The 26,523-nt window shown below is 43.3% G+C and overlaps 1 pseudogene; it reads left to right on the forward strand.

Annotated features, from left to right (window-relative positions):
* The first annotated feature begins 6,671 nt into the window (after positions 1 to 6,671).
* LOC134981789 (5S ribosomal RNA) lies at positions 6,672 to 6,791 on the forward strand (annotated as a pseudogene).
* The last annotated feature ends 19,732 nt before the right edge of the window (positions 6,792 to 26,523 follow it).

Here is a 26,523-nt window from a genome sequence, read left to right on the forward strand (position 1 = left end):
GGTCTGATATGGGTCTGACATGGGTTGAAAGAGTGTTCAGAACCCCAGGTCTGATCTCGGGCTGCATGGCAGTCATCAGAATTGTAGGGACCGGGACCAACCAAATAGGCAGGCCACCCGGGCAAAATAGTAGCATAGTTAGGGAGCAAAGGAGTTAGTAATGTGTCAGTAAACCTTTCCGCTTGAGAAAAATCTCTAGCCACCCCCCCCCCCCAGTTTTCTTCAGCCTCATCCCCAGTGTTTCTGAAGCTCCAGCCCTGCAGTCTCTATAGCCCTCCAGTGTCTCTCCAGACAGCCCCCACATTGTCTTTCTAGCCTCCTTCTGGCCCTACTGCCCCCCGTGTCTCTGTAGCTCCAACCATCCATTTGTGCCTGCAGCCATCCCCCCTTGTGTGTCTCCAGCCAGCCCCTATTCTGTGAGTCCAGCCTGTCTCTGCATCCAGCGCCCGCAGGCCACAGACACTTTTCTTCCCTTGTGTCCCTCCTGGCTGCAGCTATGGCTCACACGATAGCCGGCTCCTTTGTGTAACAGCGGGGTAGCGCATGTGACGTCACACGGGCCTTGTCTCAATTAAAAAAAAGGTTATTAATTGAATTCTACCAGGTGTCTGGGCCCTGGGCCCCACACTACCATCTGCACTGGGTAGAATCCAAGGGTGGGCGCCCATCTGTGGTCAGGCCCAGGACTGCAGTCCCAGCAGTCCCACCCTGAGGGTGGCCCTGCAGGGCTGCAATATGAAATTGGTATTATCCTTCTACACAAGCATGCAGGGTCGGACTGGCCCACAGAGGTACAGGGGAAACCACCGGTAGGCCCCACTGCCTGAGGGCCCACTTCTTCCTCTAGGGATCAGGTTCCAGACTGTGCACTTGTATTATACATGGTAGATGTATTGCATTACACTGCACTAGACTATTGTGCATTTCAAGCTTCTGTGGAGGCCGGCCACACCCCCTTTGTAGGCTGGCCACACCCCTAAGTATGGGCCCCTATTACTGCATTCCCCGGTGGGCCCTTCATGCCCCAGTCCGACACTGATTGCATGTCATAAAGACAAAACACATAAACTGTGGGCACAGTATTGTAAATGGTTTGCACTGGACCACGGAAGGACGTTTGTGTAATGAATGAATGTGAAAAGCATAAGGGACTGTGGGATACCATTAGTGTTAGTCAGGGTTGATCTGTATGTCTCCCTGAATAATGGATTTCTTTAAATTGCCTACACACATGCTGTTTTCACTTACAATATAAGTGTATGCTACATATTTGTTATATAAATGTAATAATGACCCCCAGCGCTCTTGAATTGTTTGAGATTGTCATTAATGGTGTCAGATAGTGGGCTATAGTATTGATGGCAGCTGCAGAGAGGACTAATGCAAATCTATTATCCAAACAGATCAGAAATGGATCTTTTGTATTTAGGATAACCCACTAGATTTTTAGTGTGAAGAGTTTAAAAATAAAATAAAAAACATGATTCATATAACTGCCAAAAGATATTAGTAAGTGAAAATAACTATTTTATAGATTTCAAAAAAAACTTTTCATAATTCACAATATGAGGAAACCTTCACCCTTTTGCTAACTACAGGACAATTCATAACAAAGTTAATTACAGATGACAGGTTTTTATTTTTCTCTTTCTCTATTGTTAAAAGACAATACATTTTGTTTTTAATTAATTTTTTTTCCCTGTTGAGAAGGAAGCTGGGGTGTAAGAAAGCAAGAAAAATATTATGAACAATGTGGCAGATGTATTAAGCCTGTAGAAGGCATAAAGAAGTGATAAAGCGGTGATAAGTGTAAAGGGCCCTACAGACATGGCGATCCGCCGCCGAGCTGCCCGACGGCGGATGCGGCCGACGGACGACCCGGCGGCGGGGGGGGGGGCAGTGACGGGGGGAGTGAAGTTTAGCACAGCTACAATCGTTAACTCAGACATGCGGGGGGACGCCCAGAACAGGGCTAGTCCGCCCCGCATGTCAGTGCCGGCCCCCCCGCACAAATACAAAAGCATCGCACAGGGGCGATGCATTTGTATTTGAGGAGTAACTCCCGGCCAGCGCAACTCCTGCGGCTGGCCGGGAGTTGCTCGTCACTCCCGCTGGCTGCAGCGGCTGCGTGACACGTCACACAGCTGCCGCGGCCCGCCCCCCCAACGGTCCGTCCACGCCTGCGTTGGCTGGACCGCTCCCCCTAAACGGTGGCTTAACGTCGCCGTTCAGCCGCCTCCCGCCTAGCGACCGCCTCTGTCTCAGAAGCAATCGCTAGGTAATGAAAGCTGCCATGCGCCGGCGCACTGCCGTACCGGCGCACTGCCGTACCGGCGCATGCGCAGTACCGACCCGATCGCTGCACTGCGACAAACTGCAGCGAGTGATTGGGTCAGAATGATCCCCTATATGCAGTAACAAGGATTATCAACTGCTATGCAGACTGGACATGGTGCATGCTCCGGAAATGGCTATGGAATGCCTGCATTATGCTGCCACTCCTTGTTACAGTACCTCCCCAGACACTCCCTTCCTGTCAATCACTCTGTACTCAAAAGCTCAGGGTGCGCATGATCTCAAAGGCACTAATCGGTCTGTTGTGTTCCCGATAATCGGTCTATTGCATTTCCATTGGCATTGCATATAAACATGACTTAGCGGGTGATTCACACCTGATCACTAGGCTGCTAAATTTTTTGTACTGCATTCAGATAGTCGCCGCCCAAGGGTAGTGTATATTCGCCGCGCAAGAGTGCGATCGCATGTGTACGCCGTGCTGCAAAAAATCTCTCAGTCAGCGGACAGCTGCAAATCCGTTCACACCCCCACTCACCAGCGAATGATCTTTCCACTGTGTGCAGTCTGTGCGCAGCCCAGGACTTACTCCTACAGTGCGATGAGAACAGGCTGATCGGGGGCCGGAGGTGATGTTACACACCCTCCCAGAAAACGCTTGGGAATGCCTGTATTTTCCCTGACACTCCCAGAAAACGCTTGGGAACGCCTGTATTTTCCCTGACACTCCCAGAAAACGCTTGGGAACGCCTGTATTTTCCCTGACACTCCCAGAAAATGCTTGGGAACGCCTGTATTTTCCCTGACACTCCCAGAAAATGGCCAGATACCACCCACAAACAGCCTCTTCCTGTCAATCAGCATGCAAATGGCTGTGTAATTGATTAATTCTTGCACCAGCCTGCCGGTGTCCGGCGATGCCGGTTGTTGTTTGTTGATGTCCGTGTGCATTGCAGTACATATGCATGCAGTCTATCGATGATCGCACAGCAGCCATCAGGTCTGAATCATCCCCTTAGGCCCTATGTTCCAATATCAATCAGTTCTTAGTGAGGACAGCTGCTAGTTTGCTGTAATAAATGAGCGCGGATAATAGTGGAAGGATGAAGGGACAAGAGAAAGTTCATACAATTTAGTTATGGTATTTTACTTTTATTGTTTTTTTCAAATGTATTCTTCTTCTTGTTCTTCTTCTTCTTCTTCTTCTTATTATTATTATTATTATAATTATTAATAATAATATTAATAATATATTTTAAAGTATATATACTGTATTTTTTTCAAAACTACTTCAACTTCGATTCTGCGACAAATAATTATGCAATAATAAATACACCTTTTAAAGCTCTCATCTTTAGAAATAAAGCAGTGCCTCTCAGGGTTGGACTGGCCCACAGGGGTACAGGGGAAACCACTGGTGGGCCCCACTGCCTGGGGGCCCACCCGCTCCTCTAGGGATCAGGTTCCAGACTGTGCTGTTTCTAATCTAGTACATTATCATGCATGCACTACAGTATTTACTGTTTAAATGTATCTAGGGGACCAACCCATGCAAAATGGTTAGGTAAACCAATGTGGCGGCTCGGCACACCCCCTCTAGAGACTGGCCACACCCCTAAACATGGGCCCCTACCACTGTATTCCCCCTGTGGGCCCTACATGCCCCAGTCCGACACTGGTGTCTATAATTGATGATTACAGTACTTTTTTTTCCATTTGCTCTTGTGAGTTAAAGTCTGCTCATAAAACCACATGCAGTATTACAGATGACAGCTAGAAGTTATGTGTCAAATTATTTTAATATACAATGTTTAATATTAATTATATTTTTTCAATGTGCAATATTATGTTGGACACTTTGCAACAATGTATTTAATGAATAACATTTCAGCAATAATAATGTTTTCACCTAGGTACAATGTTTGATGTCAGTTACAACCGATGTCTTGTTAATATACTCTCCTGTCTGTTGAATATTATGTATAAGTCAGGATAGGACAGAACTAAAATGGTACAGAAACTGGTTTATGACGGCTACACAGGAGCTGAAATAATCTGTGCTGCTGATGAACAATTTAATGTTCTGTAAAGGGCCCTACACATTTAACGATCCGCCGCCGAGCTGCCCGACGGCGGATGCATCTGCCGGGTGACCCGGCGGGGGGGAAGGGGGGGGGGGCAAGTGATGGGGCACTCCCCCGTCACTTGGCTCCATTGAAGTGCAGGCTAATATGGACGAGATCGTCCATATTGGCCTGCATGCACAGCCGAAGGGGCACCAGCGATGACTGAGCGTGGGGCCGCACATCGTTCATCGCTGGTGCCTCCACACTCAAAGATATGAATGGTATCTCGTTCAATAATGAACGAGATCGTTCATATCTTTGAGGATTATCAAAGTGTAGGGCCTATTAGACTACAGGTCATACTGACCAACTTTTCCTGTCTATCCTTCATGAAATCCTGGAAAATCCTTGTGAGTGGACCAGGAGAATTGCATTATCATCGGAAGCAGGATTGCTACGGAAGGAGTCATAACGAACACCATTATCATTCCCCCCTCCCCAACCACTTCACTGGACAAGTGTGTGGCAAGATGGTGGGTTTACCACTGTCACGAAGCTGGAAAAACTCACCCATATCTGAAAGTGCCCTGGAAATTCTGTGAGATTAGGCATCTATGCTGCAAGTGTTGTCGTTAACAATCTGTTATGTGTGCAGCAGCTGCAATTCTGTCAGTTCTGCTTTCAGCATTGATTAGCACCTGGATCCGGCTGCTCCCCTCTGTTGTTCTCGTTTCCTAGCAACTGATCACCTGGACCTCATTACCTGCAACTCCAGCCTGACTATCATGTGATTGGTCTGTCTTCCTTTAACTAGGGAGTATCCACATACCACCATGCCAGTGATAGAGTTTCAGTTTCAGAGAGAGTGAGTATCTAGTCAGGACTCCTTAGAGCCTGTTTCTGTGATCTCAGCACGTGGCCATTGCACGCTGTGCAAGTTCCCAGTCTCCTGTGTCCTGGAAACTGGTCCCAGTATTCCTGTCAGTCCTGCACCCAGTTCATCTTGGACCTGTATCTACAATTCTATATCCAGTGTGTCCTTCTACCTTGGAATCCCTGCTTCAAGTTATCAGTGCACCATTCCAGACAGTATTGCACCTTGCCTCAGTAATCCAGCACCTGTCCATTTTTGCAATCAGCAGTCTAATCACACAGACCTTTCTGCAAGTTCATCTCCATTAAGTACTTTTAATTATGTATCCAGACTCTAAACAAACTCCTGTGAATCCTGCTAAATTCCAGCTCTGATATCCAGAACTTACAGCCTGCAAGTTTAAGTTTCCCTCTGTATTCCAGCTCAGCTCTCATCAAACCTGCCTGCCATTAGCCCTGCTGTGTCAGTCACTCTGCAATGAACCCCTGCTTTCCAGCTGCATTTCTCCAGGTAATTTATTCTGTTAATACCTTGTGGACTCCTGTGCTGATACCAATTGACCCAGTCAGGGGGCCGCGACCTGCAGATTGGGGGCAGGAAAACCCAAATACCCTGTGCGGGGTTCCCTGGTGAACACCCTCCGGTGTGTTAGACTCCGCGCCCTGTTCTGGGTCGCGCCAACCACCTGGTGTCTGCTTCTAATATACAGGTGTTTTCTAACATTATCACTGGCCATTTACTGGAGAATAGCAAGAGGGGTCCAGGCAAATCCACTCCGGTCCAGGCAAATCCACTCCAGTCCAGTCAAATTTAGTTAGTTTCAGGCAAATCCATTCTAGTCCAGGCAAATTCACTCCGGTCCAGGCAAATTCAAGTCCAGTCCAAGGAATAGGAAAACTTTCAGCAACACAGACGACACTCAGGAATTTAAAATCAGGGAATTTATGAATTGCAATACTACATCAGTCATATACCTACTCGAGTGCACATGTCATAAAAAATACGTGGGGAAAACAAAAAGAACTTTAAAAATAAGGATTCAAGAGCACGTCCGCAGTGTCAAAAACAAACTGGACACTCACTTAATATACAGACATTTCAAGCTTGAGCACAATTCGAATCCAGAGGAGATGACGTTTAAAGCCGTAGAGCATGTGACTAGTGGCGAAAGGGGTGGAGATTTGGCTAAGAAGCTCTCCCAATGAGAGATGTATTGGATCTTCCAACTGAAAACCATACACCCATTGGGATTCAACGAAGGATATGAAATTACACCATTTCTTTGAAAGAATTTTCATCATCCAAGTACCGCCCGCTAATTTTCATTCACGCTCACCCGACACATCCTTGCACTTAATAATTGTATCATCACTATATAGAATTATGTCTCTTAAAATTAAACTTGAAATACTATGTGATTGAGTCTTTTTGCCGTAACATACAGTCATACCACACTGGTTGTACGCCCAATTCCGTTCGATCTTGGAAGCTAAGCAGTGTAGGGCTCAACCAGTACTGAGCGGGGAACCACTCGGGAAGATTGGGTACTGTACAAGGTGGCACAGACGGGATCATATTCTTAATAAAGCCATTTGAGTAGTTTAGAAACCTCACATCACGACGTAAGCGAATAATATATGGATAGTGACAGACAATCAGTCACAGCACCCTTAAATATATCTTTTTACACAGCACTAATTTTAGTAAGTGACTGATCACTTTATCATAGTTCACTATGTCTGTGCAGTTAAACCACTCATACACACCTGCAAGGATAACTCACTATTAGTTCACTGTGTATTTATTTATAGACACTATATAATATATATACATCCCCACTTTTTCACTTATAGTGATATTGTATTAAAATAACTTTGCACAATGTCCCTCCAGGAGTTGATGTCTTATCTCCATGGGATACCTATTATGGCAGTACCATTCTCTCTCCAAAACATGGCCCCTCCCCCCTCCACTTTTGTATAAGGTCTGACCTCTAATACTAAATAATTATACTATAAGTTATACTATTTCATTTAATTAATATACACTCCCCTTTTTCTAAAGTTAACTAAGCATATAATCTATATACAGATCACTATTCAGGATTTGCTATTACCTATAATACATACGTTTATCTGGCAGAATATCGCTATTTTATTATGCATAAAAACAATATAATATATATAAAGTCCAAGTCCAACAGTAGCATTATATCCATATCCGGCGTGATTTATTAACTTTAATATTAATACTAATAGTTTTCTATTCCTTTCCATGTATTGCTCCAATCTTGAAAACAAAACAAAATAGTCTGCAACCCCGGGACTACAAAAAGATGGCCGCCGCAACTATCACATACACGAAACCAGACTGAGAGATGACGCGCAGCACCGCGACCAAAAGTGAGGCACGAATGGTGGCCAGACGCGACCGGAAGTGGGGCAAGCCAGGCTGACATCGGCGTACACATACCGGAAGTGGGGCGTAGAACGCATGTGCAGTAATGCGCTAAGGACACAGGAAGTGTGGCGGAAGTGACGCCACTAATTGATAAGAACACCTAAATGACTGTTTTTTGAGGTTTTAGAAACTCGTTTTAGCATGCATTTAGACTTTTAAGATACTACAACCCTCTGCCTACAGTGTAAATCTTTTACTTGTCTCTTTTTACATTCCAAAAACTATCATGTAGCTGTAACAGGATATGATGTCATAACTCATGACCCTTAATTACACTTGCTATATAAATGAGAACTGCTCAGTATATCTTCACCCCTTGATGAAGTCAGAGTGACGAAACGCGTTGGTTATGCCCCATATGACTCTCCACATTAAGATAAGCAGCATTCTCTTGTCTCAGATTTTTTATTTATATTTATATATTTTTTATGTTTTATGGTTCTAACTAATTTTTATCTACCATTTGTGAGTACTTTTACCTTTTACGCTTAGTCTATTTTTTTTAAACTTTATGTAAAATAAATATACTATTTTTTATCCCACCTTTACGTATCCTGCCTATCTTCATAAACTATATATATTTGAACAGACACCGCTGGTCGCTGGTACCCCTATTCCCCCATCCCATTTAAGTTATTAAGAGCATCTTGCCCATGCTGCAAACTTAGGGGGTAGCTGACACCCTATATCTATAAGGGAGTGTCTGTACAGCAAAAAATTGTTTCCCTTTTTTTGCCTATTGAATTATTTCTATCCACACTCACCTGTGGCGCCATACTCTCATTGCTACTTTATATATATATATATATATATATATATATATACAACACAAATGGCCCGGTGCTAATAAACAATTTTATCAAATATATAAAAAAGTGTCTAAAACATATTTATTAAATTAAGCTGCTAAAAGCAGGAAAGTGTGTTTGTGGTTAATTACAGCAGCACCTTGAAAACAGATGTAATACAATTAAACAGCAGAGTGCCTCTGCAATAAAAAAACATATGACATGGGGAAACTAGTCTGACAGAAAATGTCACACCATTATAAATTATATTAATTCATATTTATTAAAAGTTTATTCATCTGTCAAATAAAATTAGAACAGCTTCAAAATCAACATACTGTATATATAGAGCACATATTTTCACAACTTAAATACACAATAATGCACCTGTAGGCTGTCCTACTTAGTTAATATGTATACATTAAAAATAAAAAATGTCATAGTTAGTGGAATTTTTATTATTATATTAAATTGGCTATTATAAAAAAAAGCTTATAACCATCAATGCAAATAATAAAATTAGGCGGGCAAGAGGGGGTTCCATTATTGTCGTGCCTAGGGCACCATCACCTCTACATCTGCCCCTGATTCCTGTAACAGCATTCCAGATATATGAAGATTTCATGTCAAGCCGTATTGTTCTGGTAGTTAATGGTGGTTGGTATCCAGACTGCAGGTCGACAGTCGAAAAGGTTGACAGTCAATGGTCGACCACTAATGGTCAACATGGTCAAAAGGTTGACATGTGAAAAGTAGACATTATAAAAGGCTGAAAGGTTCAAATGTTCAAATTGTCAGCATGATATGGTCGACACGTATGGTAGACACAAGTTTTTTATTTATTGTTTTCCATTTAAAAAAAAAACTTTTTCATACTTTACTATCCACATGGACTATGACTGGTAATAGTAATCTGTGTTGAGCACGGTGGCAGTGGAGTGACGGGACACGGTACACGAAAGAGGGGTTTTTGTGTCAGAAAAGTGACAAAACCCTTAATAAAAAAATGTCAACCTCTTTTGGTATAGACCATTTCCACGTTGACTTTTTGACCCTGCCGACCTTTTGATCTTGTTGACCTTATCAACTCTCTACCTATTGTATTTTGACTTTCTGACCCTTTTGACCTTTGATCCCTGTCAACCCCTTTGCATGTCGACCATATGGAGTCGACCTAATGACTGTAGACCTTTTTAATGTAGATCTAAAGATTCACACCCTGGTGGTTTTATGCCCAAACAATGCATTTACACTATTTTGCCTTTTTTCCTACATTAAACTCATTTCTTTATTTGTGCATATTTCATATTTGTGACAGCTTTTCAGAGCCATCAATTTACCTACAAGAGCAATAACACCCTAATATGCTTTTGTTGTGTGCTTCTGTGGGTTTTGTATATGTTATTCATGTAAACAAACCCAAAAAGAACACAAATGAAATGCAGAATAAATAACCTCTTAGAATATGTTTTCAGAAGGTTCTTTCCTCTTGCTTGTTCTAAGTACATGGTGTTTTTGTTTGCCTGCCACAAAAATTGAGACCATACATTAAACTCTGATAGACAGAGATCTACCTTTAGATTGAAAAGTAATTTCCTATTTACCATATAAATCAATACATCAATCATATCCTGGTGCCTGAGAGAAAGCAAGTACATCTTGCAATTCTGATATATAATACAATATTCCTCAACCAACAAAGATCTGCTTTCAAGATAAATGACAACATTATTCAGAATGGCCAAAATAATTAGCATCACTTGAGCTGTCACATGATTTTGCAACGTTCCATACTCTAGTCTCAGTTAAGTATATTAATACTTAGCCATTTTTCAGTATATTACTAGTAGTGATGAGCGGATTCGGTTTTACTCGGTTTTACTCGGATCTCAAAACAGAGTTTTATTGGCTCACGGCTGTCACGTGTTTTGGATAGCCCATAAGATTCTGTTTTGGGAACCGAGTAAAACCGAGTAAAACCGAATCCGCTCATCACTAATTACTAGTAGTGGTGCCCCGCATACGGTGCGATTAACGCTTGCGATTTGTTCTTTTTAGTTCAAATCGCATTGCGCCTAGTTCAAATCGCACTGTATTTATTTTCCCTTGATATGCGATGCGCGCTCCCGGGTAGTCCATATCGAAAGGCAAAACAGTATGTGCATTCAGGTATTTTTGTACTATATCCTATCACATCTAGTTTAAATCGCACGCTGTGTAGCAAATAGCATGCGATAATGACTTTAAGACACCCACAAAATTGTAAACCTGCCCACTATTATTGTAGTGTAACCAAAATCGGGTGTAGTTTAAAACGCATGTAGTTCAAATCGCACTGCGTGTACAGTCCAAATCGCATACCACTTAGTCCAAATTGTATAGCACACATTGTATAGGCTCAAATCACACCTAGCACAAATCTCACCATGTGGGCACCTTAACCACTTGCCTGGCATGGTCGTATCATAACGTATGGGAGGGTGAAAATGTATTTATGCAGGAGGGCGCCGAACACCCTAGCACCGACCCTGTGTGGTACCCCAGAAAATAGTGGGTGTGTGTCCCTTTAAAGTTTAGTTACAGATCAGCAAGAGGATGCGCTGGCACAGCAGGAGTTTAGTGTAGATCCTAGTCCGATCTCATGGACTTGGAGCAGAATGGGAGCTAGCCACAGTATTACGCTAGGTGGTGAGAGTAACACTGCAGAGTGTAAGCAGCAGGCTGCTACCAGAGAGCCAGGAGCTGGGTGAGCGAGTGTAAGATGTCGCAGTCATAGACCGGACATCACCAGGCCTAGTGAAAGGCGCGGATTCTGCGCCCATCTTGTAACAGTGATCAGCAATTGAAACTGGTCCAGCAAGTGAATACCTCTGTCCTAGAGTTCTGAGTGAATACATTGAGACTTATCGTGACCAAAGCCTCGGGCAGACCAGACACCCAGCCTATCTATCCAAGTTTTCATTTGTTGTGCAGTGTAAAGGGAGCGGACAGCGTAGCACCATATCCACAAGTTAATCCCTGTTTAGGGGGCTGTAAAGGCAACTATTCCCCTTCTTTAGCACTGTTGGTACACAAAAAGACTGAGCTGTTGATTCAAGTGCAAGTGAGATATTTAATCTGGTTAAGACTGAGGGGTCTATTTACTATGCATTGGAGAGAGATAAAGTGGATGGAGATAAAGTTTGAAAAATGACAGTTAGGAGCTGATTGGCTGGTACTTTATCTCCGGCCACTTTATCTCCATCCAAGAATTAGTAAATAGATCCCTGAGACTTTTGTGCAAGTGAAAGTAAGATTCTTTAACTGAAAGTGACTGAGTTTATTTAACCAAGAGACCCTCATTGCTAACTAAGTTATATTTATTAGGATACACTACAATCCCTTCACTAACAACATTCTCCTGTGAATAAAACTGAGATATGTTGAAATTATTACAGCCCAGGATTCTTTATATAACTGTGTGCCAATTCCCCCATTACAACGCTGGGCACCACAGACTTTTTACAAGAGTTCCAACGTTATTTGCCGGTGAAGAACATTACACCTTGACTAGGAAACGCTAGAAATTTAGTAATTGCTGTTGTTAACTGTATGTTTCATCACTCTTCTCATGACCACATTATAGATTGTGATTGTAATTCTAATCTGCCAATATGTGATACAATTGTCTTTTGCATTTTTTAATTCATTGTGATATATTGTGATATGAACTTTAGGCAATTATCTTCTCTTATTCTTCTCTGATGCCCAATTCTTCTTGTGATTATCTAAATTTAATGCCAATTAACCAATTATCATCTTCAATCCAGAGTTCATTGTGGCTCAGAAGAAAGACATCCTGTTGAAATTGCTGACTCAGTCCTGGTTAATATTAATCTATCCTACATCTCTGAAAATGGTACTACAGAACAAAGTAGGGAGAAACATTTCAGGAGAAAGGTCTTTCACATAGGGCCTACAGAACTGATCATACCTCTGCAAATTTGCAGAGGTTTGCAATTGGATAGTTGCTGCCCAGCCAGAGTGAAAATCTGCTCCGTGCAAATCTGCATACGCTGTGTGAAAAGTAGTGATGAGCGGGTTCGGATCCTTGGGATCCGAACCCACCCGATCTTCACCCTTTTTTTGCACAGGTCCGAGCAACTCGGATCCTCCCGCCTTGCTCGGTTAACCCGAGTGCGCCCGAACGTCATCATCCTACGGTCTTATTCTCGCGAGATTCGTATTCTATATAAGGAGCTGCGCATCGCCGCCATTTTTCACTCGTACATTGGAGATGATCGTGAGAGGACGTGGCTGGCGTCCTCTCAGTTTCTCATTCAGTGGGCTGCAAATATCTGTGCTCAGTGTGCTGCAAATATCTGTGCTCAGTGTGCTGCAAATATCTGTGCTCAGTGGGCTGCAAGTGCAAATATCTATGTTCTCTGCCTGAAAAACGCTCCATATCTGTGCTCAGTGTGCTGCAAATATCTGTGCTCAGTGTGCTAATTGCTTTGTTGTGGGGACTGGGGACCAGCAGTATTATATAGTAGGAGGACAGTGCAGAGTTTTGCTGACCAGTGACCACAAGTATTATACGTTCTCTGCCTGAAAAACGCTCCATATCTGTGCTGCATTGTAGTATATAGTAGAAGGACATTGCATAATTTTGCTGACCACTTGTATAACTATATATATAGCAGTACGGTACAGTAGTCCACTGCTCTACCTCTGTGTCGTCAAGTATAATATCCCATCCATACCTGTGGTGTATTTCAGTTTTGCACAGTTTGCTGACCACCAGTATATAATATATAGCAGTACGGTACAGTAGGCCACTGCTCTACCTACCTCTGTGTCGTCAAGTATACTATCCATCCATACCTGTGGTGCATTTTAGTTTTGCACAGTTTGCTGACCACCAGTATATAATATATAACAGTACGGTACAGAAGGCCACTGCTCTACCTACCTTTATGTCGTCAAGTATACTATCCATCCATAACTGTGGTGCATTTCAGTTTTGCACAGTTTGCTGACCACCAGTATATAATATATAGCAGTACGTTACAGTAGGCCACTGCTCTACCTACCTCTGTGTCGTCAAGTATACTATCCATCCATACCTGTGGTGCATTTCAGTTTTGCACAGTTTGCTGACCACCAGTATATAATATATAGCAGTACGTTACAGTAGGCCACTGCTCTACCTGCCTCTGTGTCGTCAAGTATTCTATCCATCCATACCTGTGGTGCATTTCAGTTTTGCACAGTTTGCTGACCACCTGTATATAATATATAGCAGTACGGTACAGAAGGCCACTGCTCTACCTACCTCTGTGTCGTCAAGTATACTATCCATCCATACCTGTGGTGCATTTCAGTTTTGCACAGTTTGCTGACCACCAGTATATAATATATAGCAGTACGGTACAGAAGGCCACTGCTCTACCTACCTCTGTGTCGTCAAGTATACTATCCATCCATACCTGTGGTGCATTTCAGTTTTGCACAGTTTGCTGACCACCTGTATATAATATATAGCAGTACGGTACAGAAGGCCACTGCTCTACCTACCTCTGTGTCGTCAAGTATACTATCCATCCATACCTGTGGTGCATTTCAGTTTTGCACAGTTTGCTGACCACCAGTATATAATATATAGCAGTACGGTACAGTAGGCCACTGCTCTACCTACCTCTGTGTCGTCAAGTATACTATCCATCCATACCTGTGGTGCATTTCAGTTTTGCACAGTTTGCTGACCACCAGTATATAATATATAACAGTACGGTACAGAAGGCCACTGCTCTACCTACCTTTATGTCGTCAAGTATACTATCCATCCATAACTGTGGTGCATTTCAGTTTTGCACAGTTTGCTGACCACCAGTATATAATATATAGCAGTACGTTACAGTAGGCCACTGCTCTACCTACCTCTGTGTCGTCAAGTATACTATCCATCCATACCTGTGGTGCATTTCAGTTTTGCACAGTTTGCTGACCACCAGTATATAATATATAGCAGTACGTTACAGTAGGCCACTGCTCTACCTGCCTCTGTGTCGTCAAGTATTCTATCCATCCATACCTGTGGTGCATTTCAGTTTTGCACAGTTTGCTGACCACCTGTATATAATATATAGCAGTACGGTACAGAAGGCCACTGCTCTACCTACCTCTGTGTCGTCAAGTATACTATCCATCCATACCTGTGGTGCATTTCAGTTTTGCACAGTTTGCTGACCACCAGTATATAATATATAGCAGTACGGTACAGAAGGCCACTGCTCTACCTACCTCTGTGTCGTCAAGTATACTATCCATCCATACCTGTGGTGCATTTCAGTTTTGCACAGTTTGCTGACCACCTGTATATAATATATAGCAGTACGGTACAGAAGGCCACTGCTCTACCTACCTCTGTGTCGTCAAGTATACTATCCATCCATACCTGTGGTGCATTTCAGTTTTGCACAGTTTGCTGACCACCAGTATATAATATATAGCAGTACGGTACAGTAGGCCACTGCTCTACCTACCTCTGTGTCGTCAAGTATACTATCCATCCATACCTGTGGTGCATTTCAGTTTTGCAGTTTGCTGACCACCAGTATATAATATATAGCAGTACGGTACAGAAGGCCAAAATCCAAAAAACAAAAGTTCAGTAAAATGACCCAAAAATAAAAATTGAAAGCATCTGTGGAGAAGCGTAAACTTGCCAATATGCCATTTACGACACGGAGTGGCAAGGAATGGCTGAGGCCCTGGCCTATGTTCATGGCTAGTGGTTCAGATTCACATGAGGATAGAAGCACTCGTCCTCTCGCTAGAAAAATGAAAAGACTTAAGCTGGCAAAAGCACAGCAAAGAACTGTGCGTTCTTCTAAATCACAAATCCCCAAGGAGAGTCCAATTGTGTCGGTTGCGATGCCTGACCTTCCCAACACTGGACGGGAAGAGCTTGCGCCTTCCACCATTTGCACACCCCCTGCAAGTGCTGGAAGGAGTACCCACAGTCCAGTTCCTGATAGTCAAATTGAAGATGTCACTGTTGAAGTACACCAGGATGAGGATATGAGTGTTGCTGGCGCTGGGGAGGAAATTGACAAGGAGGATTCTGATGGTGAGGTGGTTTGTTTAAGTCAGGCACCCGGGGAGACACCTGTTGTCCGTGGGACGAATATGGCCATTGACATGCCTGGTCAAAATACAAAAAAAAATCACCTCTTCGTGTGGAATTATTGCTACAGAAATGCGGACAACTGGTGTCAAGCCGTGTGTTGCCTTTGTCAAGCTGTAATAAGTAGGGGTAAGGACGTTAAACACCTAAGAACATCCTCCCTTATACGTCACCTGGAGCGCATTCATCAGAAGTCATTGACAAGTTCAAAAACTTTGGGTGACAGCGCAAGCAGTTCACTGCCAACTAAATCCCTTCCTCTTGTAACCAAGCTCCTGCAAACCACACCACCAACTCCCTCAGTGTCAATTTCCTCCTTAGACTGCAAAGCCAATAGTCCTGCAGGCCATGTCACTGTCAAGTCTGACGAGTCCTCTCCTGCCTGGGATTCCTCCGATGCATCCTTGAGTGTAACGCCTACTGCTGCTGGCGCTGCTGTTGTTGCTGCTGGGAGTCGATTGTCATCCCAGAGGGCAAGTCGGAAGACCACTTGTACTACTTCCAGTAAGCAATTGACTGTCCAACAGTCCTTTGCAAGGAAGATTAAATATCACAGCAGTCATCCTGCTGCAAAGCGGATAACTCAGGCCTTGGCAGCCTGGGTGGTGAGAAACGTATTTCCGGTATCCACCGTTAATTCACAGGGAACTAGAGAATTGATTGAGGTACTGTGTCTCCGGTACCAAATACCATCTAGTTTCCATTTCTCTAGGCTGGCGATACCGAAAATGTACACAGACGTCAGAAAAAGAGTCACTAGTGTCCTAAAAAATGCAGTTGTACCCAATGTCCACTTAACCATGGACATGTGGACAAGTGGACCAGGGCAGACTCAGGACTATATGACTCTGACTGTGACAGCCCACTGGGTAGATGTATTGCCTCCCGCAGCAAGAACAGCAGCGGCAGCACCAGTAGCAGCATCTCGCAAACGCCAACTCGTTCCTAGGCAGGCTATGATTTGTATCACCGCTTTCCATAAGAGGCACACAGCTGACAACCTCTTACGGAAACTGAGGAACATCATCGCAGAATGGCTTACCCCAATTGGACTCTCCTGGGGATTTGTGACATCGGACAATGCCACCAATATTGTGCGTGCATTACATGTGGGCAAATTCCAGCACGTCCCATGTTTTGCACATACATTGAATTTGGTGGTGCAGAATTATTTAAAAAACGACAGGGGCGTGCAAGAGATGCTGTCGGTGGCACGAAGAATTACGGGCCACTTTCGGCATTCAGCCACCGCGTGCCGAAGATTGGAGCACCAGCAAACACTCCTGAACCTGCCCTGCCATCATCTGAAGCTAGAGGTGGAAACGAGGTGGAATTCAACCCTCTATATGCTTCAGAGGATGGAGGAGCAGCAAAAGGCCATTCAAGCCTATACAGCTACCTATGATATAGGCAAAGGAGGGGGAATGCACCTGACTCAAGCGCAGTGGAGAATGATTTCAACGTTGTGCAAGGTTCTGCAACCCTTTGAACTTGACACACGTGAAGTCATTTCAGACAGTGCCAGCCTAAGTCAGGTCATTCCCCTCATCAGGCTTTTGCAGAAGAAGCTGGAGACATTGAAGGAGGAGCTAAAACAGAGTGATTCCGCTAGGCATGTGGGACTTGTGGATGGAGCCCTTAATTCGCTTAACCAGGATTCACGGGTGGTCAATCTGTTGAAATCAGAGCACTACATTTTGGCCACTGTGCTCGATCCTAGATTTAAAACCTACGTTGTATCTCTCTTTCCGGCAGACACAAGTCTGCAGAGGTTCAAAGACCTGCTGGTGAGAAAATTGTCAAGTCAAGCGGAACGTGACCCGTCAACAGCTCCTCCTTCACATTCTCCCGAAACTGGGGCTGCGAGGAAAAGGCTAAGAATTCCGAGCCAACCCGCTGGCGGTGATGCAGGGCAGTCTGGGATGTACACAGTGAAAGGGGTGAGGAATCGGACGATGAGGAGGAGGTGGACATCTTGCCTCTGTAGAGCCAGTTTGTGCAAGGAGAGATTGATTGCTTATTTTTTGGTGGGGGCCCAACCAACCAGTCATTTCAGTCACAGTTGTGTGGCAGACCCTGTCGCTGAAATGATGGGTTTGTTAAAGTGTGCATGTCCTGTTTATACAACATAAGGGTGGGTGGGAGGGCCCAAGGACAATTCCATCTTGCACCTCTTTTTTCTTCCAGTTTTCTTTGCATCATGTGCTGTTTGTGGACTATTTTTTTAAGTGCCATCCTGTCTGACACTGCAGTGCTACTCCTAGATGGGCCAGGTGTTTGTGTCGGCCACTTGGGTCGCTTAGCTTAGTCATCCAGCGACCTCAGTGCAAATTTTAGGACTAAAAATAATATTGTGAGGTGTGAGGTGTTCAGAATAGACTGGAAATGAGTGGAAATTATGGTTATTGAGGTTAATAATACTATGGGATCAAAATGACCCCCAAATTCTATGATTTAAGCTGTTTTTGAGGGTTTTTTGTAAAAAAACACCCGAATCCAAAACACACCCGAATCCGACAAAAATTTTTCAGGGAGGTTTTGCCAAAACGCGTCCGAATCCAAAACACGGCCGCGGAACCGAATCCAGGACCAAAACACAAAACCCGAAAAATTTCAAGTGCACGTCACTAGTGAAAAGCTTTACAAACTCCGGTCAGCTGCAAATCAGTTCGCAACTCACTCACCATCTAATGATTTTTCCAGTCTGTGCAGTGTGTGCACAGCACAGGACCTACTCCTACAGTGCTAAAAAAAAAACAGGCTGATCGGGGCCTGAGCTGATGTCACACACCCTCCCTAAAAATGCTTCGGAATACCTACGTTTTTCCTGACACTCCCAGAAAATGGGCAGTTACCACCCACAAATGTCCGCTTACTGTCAATCAATCTGCATTCGCCTAGCGAACAAAAAAGATGCAGCATTTTTTTTGCAGTTTGGCCTCGCGCTTGCGCATTACGATCTGTATGCATGCACAGTTGTTCAGTAATTGGACGCTTTGAAATTTCGCACAACATCGATCATGTCTGAATTAGGCCCATAGCCACCAAACACCAGTGATACCTCTCTGAACCACTTAGACGTTCCCGCCAACCCCAGGGTTTTACAAAAGGCCCCAGCACTATAGTATGTTATAGTTAAAACTTCTTTCTTCTGTTCACAACACATGACCCCATGTTTGGTATTTAGTCTGAAAGGTTTGTTTGTCAAATATTTGTATCAAACATATCCGTATGGGCCGATTAGCTCACCAGGAATGCCTTTTTTTTTTTGTGCAACCATTGGTGCATCTAAACACACATCAATTGGTATTTCAGTGGGCATCTCGATTCTTGTACATTCGGGGCACACAGATGTACACCAGGGAAGTGCTTTGCAGGGGATCCGGTCTGAAGGTCGACTGTCTAGGTCGACAATGTTTAGGTCGACCACTATAGGTCAACAGTCCCTAGGTCAATGGGGTTGGAAGGTCGACAGGGTTTCTAGGTCAACATGTGCTAGGTCGACAGGTCAAAAGGTCGTCATGAGTTTTTCACCTTTTTTTTTCTTTTTTTGGGAACTTTTTCATACTTAAGGATCCACGTGGACTACGAGTGGAATGGTAATCTGTGCCGAGTGAAGCAAGCCATGTGAGGGGACACGGTGCACTAATTGGGGTTCCCGGTCACTTTACAAAGAAAACGACACCAAAAACAAACAAACTCATGTCGACCTTTTGACCTGTCAACCTAGAAACCCTGTCGACCTTCCAACCCTGTCGACATAGTGACTGTCGACCTATAGTGGTCAACCTAAACATTGTCAACCTAGATACTGTCGATTTGATGATCCACACCCCTTTGTAGAGGCATTTGTATATATTCTCAAATGGGCGACTACCAATAGACGCAGCTGCTTCTCTGTCCACCTGTGATAATACTGGATATTACTGATTAGAAAATGAATAAGAGTTCCCTAAACCAGGCGGATAGTTACTTTTGTAAATTATGAAATGTATTTTATTTCCGTTTAATAATTCCTTGTTAATACGGGAAGCAATTGTTGAGAACGTAGTGCCAGTTATGGATCAAAGGGTTGACAGTCAGAAGGTCAACAGAATGTAGGTTGCCACTAAATGGTCAATATGCATAAGGTGGACATGGTCAAAATGTCAGTAGGTTCTATGGGTCGTCACAGAAATGGTCATGAAAAGGTTGACATGAGTTTTTGATGGGGGTTTTTTTGTGTCAAAATAAATCTTCTAGCACAGGGACCCTCAATTACTGTAATACATTCCCTTGCATGGCTCGATTCGCTCGCAGGTTACCATTCCCAGTTGTAGTCTGCATGGATGGAAAGTATGAAAATCTGAAAAATTAAAACATTTTCAAAAAACTCTGGCGATCATTGTCATGTTGACCATTTGAACCTTTCAACCTTTTGACCATGTCGACCATATGTACGTTGACCATTTGGTGTCGACGTATTGCTTGTCGACCTTTTAACCTATCACCAGGATACCGTATGGCCTCTGGTGCTGGATGAATCCTCTGTTAGACAATACTTTGCCAGAACAGGTAAGGCCAGAGCCCAGAAGGAATCCAGGGAAAAGTTCTGAAAAATGTTCCATGCAGTTATCTGGCATCCTTACTATGATATATAACTATTCTCTTGCCCAATGCATAGTGCCAAAGTGTTTTAAATCTGCAGCAATTGTTCTGATTCCCAAAAATAGTAAGGCTTGAAGACCAAATGATTATCGTCCAATTGCTTTAACATCGCTTGTTATAAAAGCATTGAATAATTAGTGATGGGTCTGGCCAGATTAACAATGGGGCTCATGGAGCTGCAGCTACAGGCCCACCATGGAAATAAGCCCACATGATCCAGGAGAGAGCTGACCAGGGGTGCAGATGGGTAACTGCCCCCAGACTGTTCCTATTACAATGGGAGTGCCTATACTGGGCTGCTTGTTTGAATGCAATGAGCAATTTATTTTAACAATGAATATTCACTAAAATACATAAAATATAAAAAAAAGGGCAATGGACATGCAGGTGGACAACCTACACAATAAATATATAAATATATATATATATATATATATATATATATATATATAAAATTATATACACTATATTGCACACTTCCAACTGTGCTTTAAAAATGGTATAGACTTAATATTCTCTAGATAATGTGCAGCTGCACGTTGGATTGTCAATGGTACTTTCACAGTTACACATTTCTGGATTAGACTTTAGCTTGGTATTCCAAGGTCAGGTATATACTGCTATTCCAGAATGGTCACAAGGCAGCCACATGTATTATGACAGGCAGTTCCTACCTCTACCCAATTTGGGGAGGATAGTAGATGACATTTAGCAAGCAGTTGATCTTAATGGGCCGGTGCTGTGTACTGGCGTCACTGTGAATTTGCAGGGCACACCCGGGCTGATGAGTTGAAGCAGGTTAACTGTATGAGAGGGTGTTAATTGAGGTGCTGGCTGGTGAGAATGAGGGTTGTGGGAGAGGGTGTGGTATAATACTGTAGATCTACAATTCTAGCTAGACGGTCAATAGGTCGACAACATATGTTTGACAAGCATTAAGCAAATTTGGGGAAAACGTGAAATACACACAAAAAACTAATGTGTCGACCATTGCCATGCTGACTTTTGTACCTGTTGACCTTTATGCATGTCAACCATATGGTGTTGACCAATATATTGTTGATATATTATCCGTATACCCTGGGAGAAATTAATTGAGGTGATGGGAGAAGTCAAGGGCGTGAATGGTTTTGAGATATGAGGGGAACAGTAGGGGGATATTGAGCTGTCTTGGGGTAGGTAGTAAGGTATGATGAGAGCAGTGAGGTGGAATAGTGAGGTGTGATGGGGCAGTAAGGTGTTATGAGAGCTGTGAGGTGTGATGGGGCAGTGAAGTGTGATAGGGCATTAAGGTGTGATGGGGCATTGAGTTGTGAAGAGGGGCAGTGAGGTATGATGGTATAGTGAGGTGTGAGGGAGATCAGTGGGAGGTGACTCTGGCAATGACGTGTGAGATGTGATGGTACAGTGAGGTGTTTTGTTCATAGAGAGGTGTAAAGGGTAGCAGTGAAGTATAAAGAGGAGCTGTGAAGTGTGAAGGGGAGCACTGAGGTATGATGAGAGCAGTTAGGTGTGATGGGGCAGTGACATGTGATAGTGAGGTGTGAGGGGGAGCAGTGAGGTATGATGAAAGTAGTGAGGTGTGAGGGGGAGCAGTGAGGTATGATGAAAGTAGTGAGGTGTGATGGGGCAGTGAAAGTGTGATAGGGCATTAAGATGTGATGATGGGGCATTGAGTTGTGAAGAGGGGCGGTGAGGTATGATGGTACAGTGAGGTGTGAGGGAGATCAGTGGGAGGTAACGTGTGAGGTGTGATGGTACAGTGAGGTGTTTTGTTGATAGAGAGATGTAAAGGGTAGCAGTGAAGTATAAAGAGGAGCTGTGAAGTGTGAAGGGGAGCACTGAGGTATGATTAGAGCAGTGAGGTGTGATGGGGCAGTGACTTGTGACAGTGTGGTGTGAGGGGGGCAGTGAGGTACGATGAAAACAGTGAGGTGTGATGGGATCAGGTAAGTGGTTAAATGCAGGTGTTTATTACCAATATTTTCCAGAAAGAGCAAAAAACTTATAGGCCCTACACATCTCGCGATGTGCCGCCGAGGTGCCCGACGGCCGATACGGCCGACGGGCGACTCGGCGGCGGGGGGCAGTGACGGGGGGAGTGAAGTTTCTTCACTCCCCCCGTCACCCGGCTCCATAGACGTGCAGGCAAATATGGACGATCTCGTCCATATTGGCCTGCATGCACAGCCGACATGGCACCAGCGATGAACGAGCGCAGGGCCGCGCATCGTTCATCGCTGGTGACTCCACACTGCACGATATGAATGTTATCTCGTTCATTAATGAACGAGATCGTTCATATCGTGCAGTGATGTTGGCCAGTGTGTAGGGCCCATTAGTGTACATCACCAACTGGCAGCTACAGCCAGTTATCAAAGTGCAGGTAGGACATAAAATATATTGGCCTTGTTTATTGTTGAGTACTTTTTGTTGTTGTACTGTATGTTCTTGTGTTTATTTTTTATTGTTGGCAGCTGGTTGTTGAAAGGGCGGCTACAATGTTCATTAATTCACAGGCCATGCCTCCCCACCATGACAACACTGGTCATGCCCCCTATCCGCACTCCCATGGTGGCTCACAATAGGTCTTTCATAAATGTAATTGAAAAGAGATACTGTAAAGTACTAACCAATCAATCAGAGTATAACTGCCATGTTACAGACTGTGAAAAAGGAGAGGAGCTGATTGGTTGCAGCTTTCTCTCTTCAAGCTTTGATATATCTCCTCCTAAGGGGTCTATTTACTAAGCCTTAGATGGATATAAAGTGGACTGAGATAAAGTACCAGCCAACCAGCTCCTAACTGTCATTTTTCAAACCCAGCATGTGACATGGTAGTTAGGAGCTGATTGGCTGGTGCTTTCTCTGTCCACTTTTTCTCCATTCAAGGCTTAGTAAATATACCCCTAAGTGTCTTAAACTCTAAATGCCTGTACTTTTACATGACTAGTGCAAATATGTGCAAGTTCTTTCTCTGACTTTTTTCTTTATGTCTTTGCTCAATCATATTTTGAAACATGTATTACTATAGCATCTGTTTTGTGATGGCTTTTGCTTCTACTGTATTTGTACATTTTTAACCTTGGCTGAAACAAGAGAGCAGGACAAATCCAAATTTAAGCATCAAATCTTACCATTTTTTTGTTCTATTATATCAATATAGATCACAAATATAATTAAAGTAGTCTCCTTACACTGACCAATTACATATGCTGGAAGATCTCTGATTAATATATGTGCCTGGATTTGCATATGACATCTAGAGCAGTTCGGTTTTGTTCCAAACAGATTGCTGAATATCTTAAGGCAAAGATAAGCAATGTATGTGATATGAATATATCATAATTCACACCTGAGAAGGAAGAGCTTTGGCAAGAACTGTGAAAGAGAAGACTGTTCACATTTTCAGGTGATTCTGATAATAGGAATAACTGCAAATGTAATTCCCTGGGAACCTGTGAACAAATTAAGTAAGAAATATACTAATTACTAGAATCATAATACATTAGCACCATCCTGCTAATTTTAGAGAATTAATTTATGAACCACTTTACAGAGTGTGTCAACTAAAATCGTGCATCACCGAGACATCTGGACATACCATACTGTGTGTGTGTGTGTGTGTGTGTGTGTGTGTGTGTATATATATATATATATATATATAATATATCTATAAATCCTTATTTTTATATTTCAGTATGAATTTAGTCTTATACATACATATTCACAGTATTGACAATGGCCCTCATTCCGAGTTGTTCGCTCGCTAGCTGCTTTTAGCAGCATTGCACACGCTAAACCGCCGCCTACTGGGAGTGAATCTTAGCTTAGCAGAATTGCGAACGAAAGATTCTCAAAATTGCGAATAGAAATTTCTTTGCAGTTTCTGAGTAGCTCCACACTTACTCTGCCACTGCGATCAGTTCAGTCAGTTTCGTTCCTGGTTTGACGTCACACACACGCCCAGCGTTCACCCAGCCACTCCCCCGTTTCTCCAGACACTCCCGCGTTTTTCCCTGAAACGCCTGCGTTTTTTCACACACACCCATAAAACGGTCAGTTTCCGCCCAGAAACACCCACTTCCTGTCAATCACACTCCGATCACCAGAACGATGAAAAATCTTCGTTAAGCCGTGAGTAAAATTCCAAACTTTTGTGCTAATTTACTTGGCGCAGACGCACTGCGAACATTGTGCATGCGCAGTTTTTGACTTATCGCACCGATGTGAAGAAAAAGAACGTGCGAACAACTCGGAATGAGGGCCAATGTGAACATTCCATGTACTCTCCTTCTCAAACATACTCGTCTGGATGTAATACCTCCCGAGTCCGGGGGCTGTGCAAGATGCAAGCCATGTAAGTGATTGTCCCTTTAAAAAAACATCCCAGTTTGGCCGAAATCCCGCCGACTTTCTTATATGAGCAAAAAGCACAAATCCAAAATGCTCTCTTCATGCTGGATCTACAGTAGCTGATGAAATAGCATCACAGAATCGTCAGACTTTAATAGGAAAGCACTGTTCATTTTAGTTTTTCTCTTTTTCTAATGGTAGCCCAGGTGCCCTTACTTTGCTAACGTTATATGTCATACACTGTGTTTAGGGTACACCCTGGTTAGTTATTGGAGTTTTATTAAGTTGTATATACAGTATCTTTGGGTAGAACGAATAATAATTATTAGTTGTGAAGGAAGTATAACATGAACATGCATGAATTATTGCACTGGACATTTCAGTTCATTTGACATATTGGGGCAGATGTATTAAGCCTGGAGAAGGCATAAAGAAGTGATAAAGCAATGATAAGTGTAAGGTGGTAACTAACCAGCCAATCAGTTCATAACTGTCAATTTACATATTGGAGCTGATTGGCTGGGGCATTATCACCTTGCACTTATCACCACTTTATCACTTCTTTATGCCTTCTACAGGCTTAATACATCTGCACTATTGTTATTTAAAAGAGGGGAAAAAATAGCCACATACTAAATAGATGAGGTGACATGGTACCAGACTGTGGGAGATGTTTCTAACACCCTCCCCAACTCATGTTAGAGGCTGCATTTGAAAAATGACAGGATCTGGTTGGTTAGTGCTTTATCTTCATCAACTTTATCTCTCTCCAGGGTTTAGTAAATAGACCCCTATGTGCAGGGGTGGGGGCACTCCTAGCCACAACAGAAGCCCCCCATCCCCATTGTATTATTTTGATTGGTTAAAAGCCCTCATTAGATGATAACCAATTTAATAGAATGATAAATAAAAGCCACTACATATGAAATTGTTTAGTTATGTATACAAATATACTAAGTAGGACAGCTTACAGGGGCAGTATGTGCATGTCATACCCGGCAATACTCCATTCAAGATGGCATATGGTACAGTACAGTGGAAATATTTTGCAGTGACTGGTACATTTCAGTCTGACAGTACCAACACAAGCATCTACAGTAAGTTCTGCCCCTAACAGGTGCTTCCCTGCATCACGGGCTTAATGGGAAATTCACCACTGCCTGAAGGACTGTAACACTGTGCAGCACCACAGTAAAGGGAGCATTACCTGAGCAGCTAAGGGCAGAAGAGGTACTGTCTGGGAAACTTCTGTAAAGCGGGGAGTGTTGCACCCTGTGAGAGGGGGTAGTCCAGAGTTAATCGCAGCAGCAAATTTGTTAGCTAATGGGCAAAACCATATGCACTGCAGGGGGGGGCAGATATAACATGACATGTGCAGAGAGAGTTAGATTTGGGTGGGTTATATTGTTCCTGTGCAGGGTAAATACTGGCTGCTTTATTTTTTACACTGCAATTTTGATTTCATTTTGAACACAACCCACCCAATATAACTCTCTCTGCACATGTTATATCTACCCCCCCTGCAGAGCACATGGTTTTGCCCAACTGCTAACAAATTTGCTCCTGCGATCAACTCTGATTTAGGCCCAGAGTTTTTTCGTTAGAGAGGGAAGACCTGACAGAATGAAGCCAGCTGTCACTGCTATGAAGTGTTCTTTCCAAAGTGAAAGCCCCAATCTGACTAGCAGTGGAGCTGTCCAGCAGATTCTGTGCTGAATTGTAGATGCAATGTGAGAAGTGCTGTGAGTAAAACTAGCAATTGCTCTATGCTACACACCAATCATCCTTCTTCAATTTTAAGGCAAACCACCCCTCTACAGCAAAGTATCCATTAGCCATATGTCTGTATAATGTACTTTAATAATTAAT

The sequence above is a fragment of the Pseudophryne corroboree genome, chromosome 12 (assembly GCF_028390025.1).
Source record: "Pseudophryne corroboree isolate aPseCor3 chromosome 12, aPseCor3.hap2, whole genome shotgun sequence".
Taxonomy (NCBI): Eukaryota; Metazoa; Chordata; class Amphibia; order Anura; family Myobatrachidae; genus Pseudophryne; species Pseudophryne corroboree.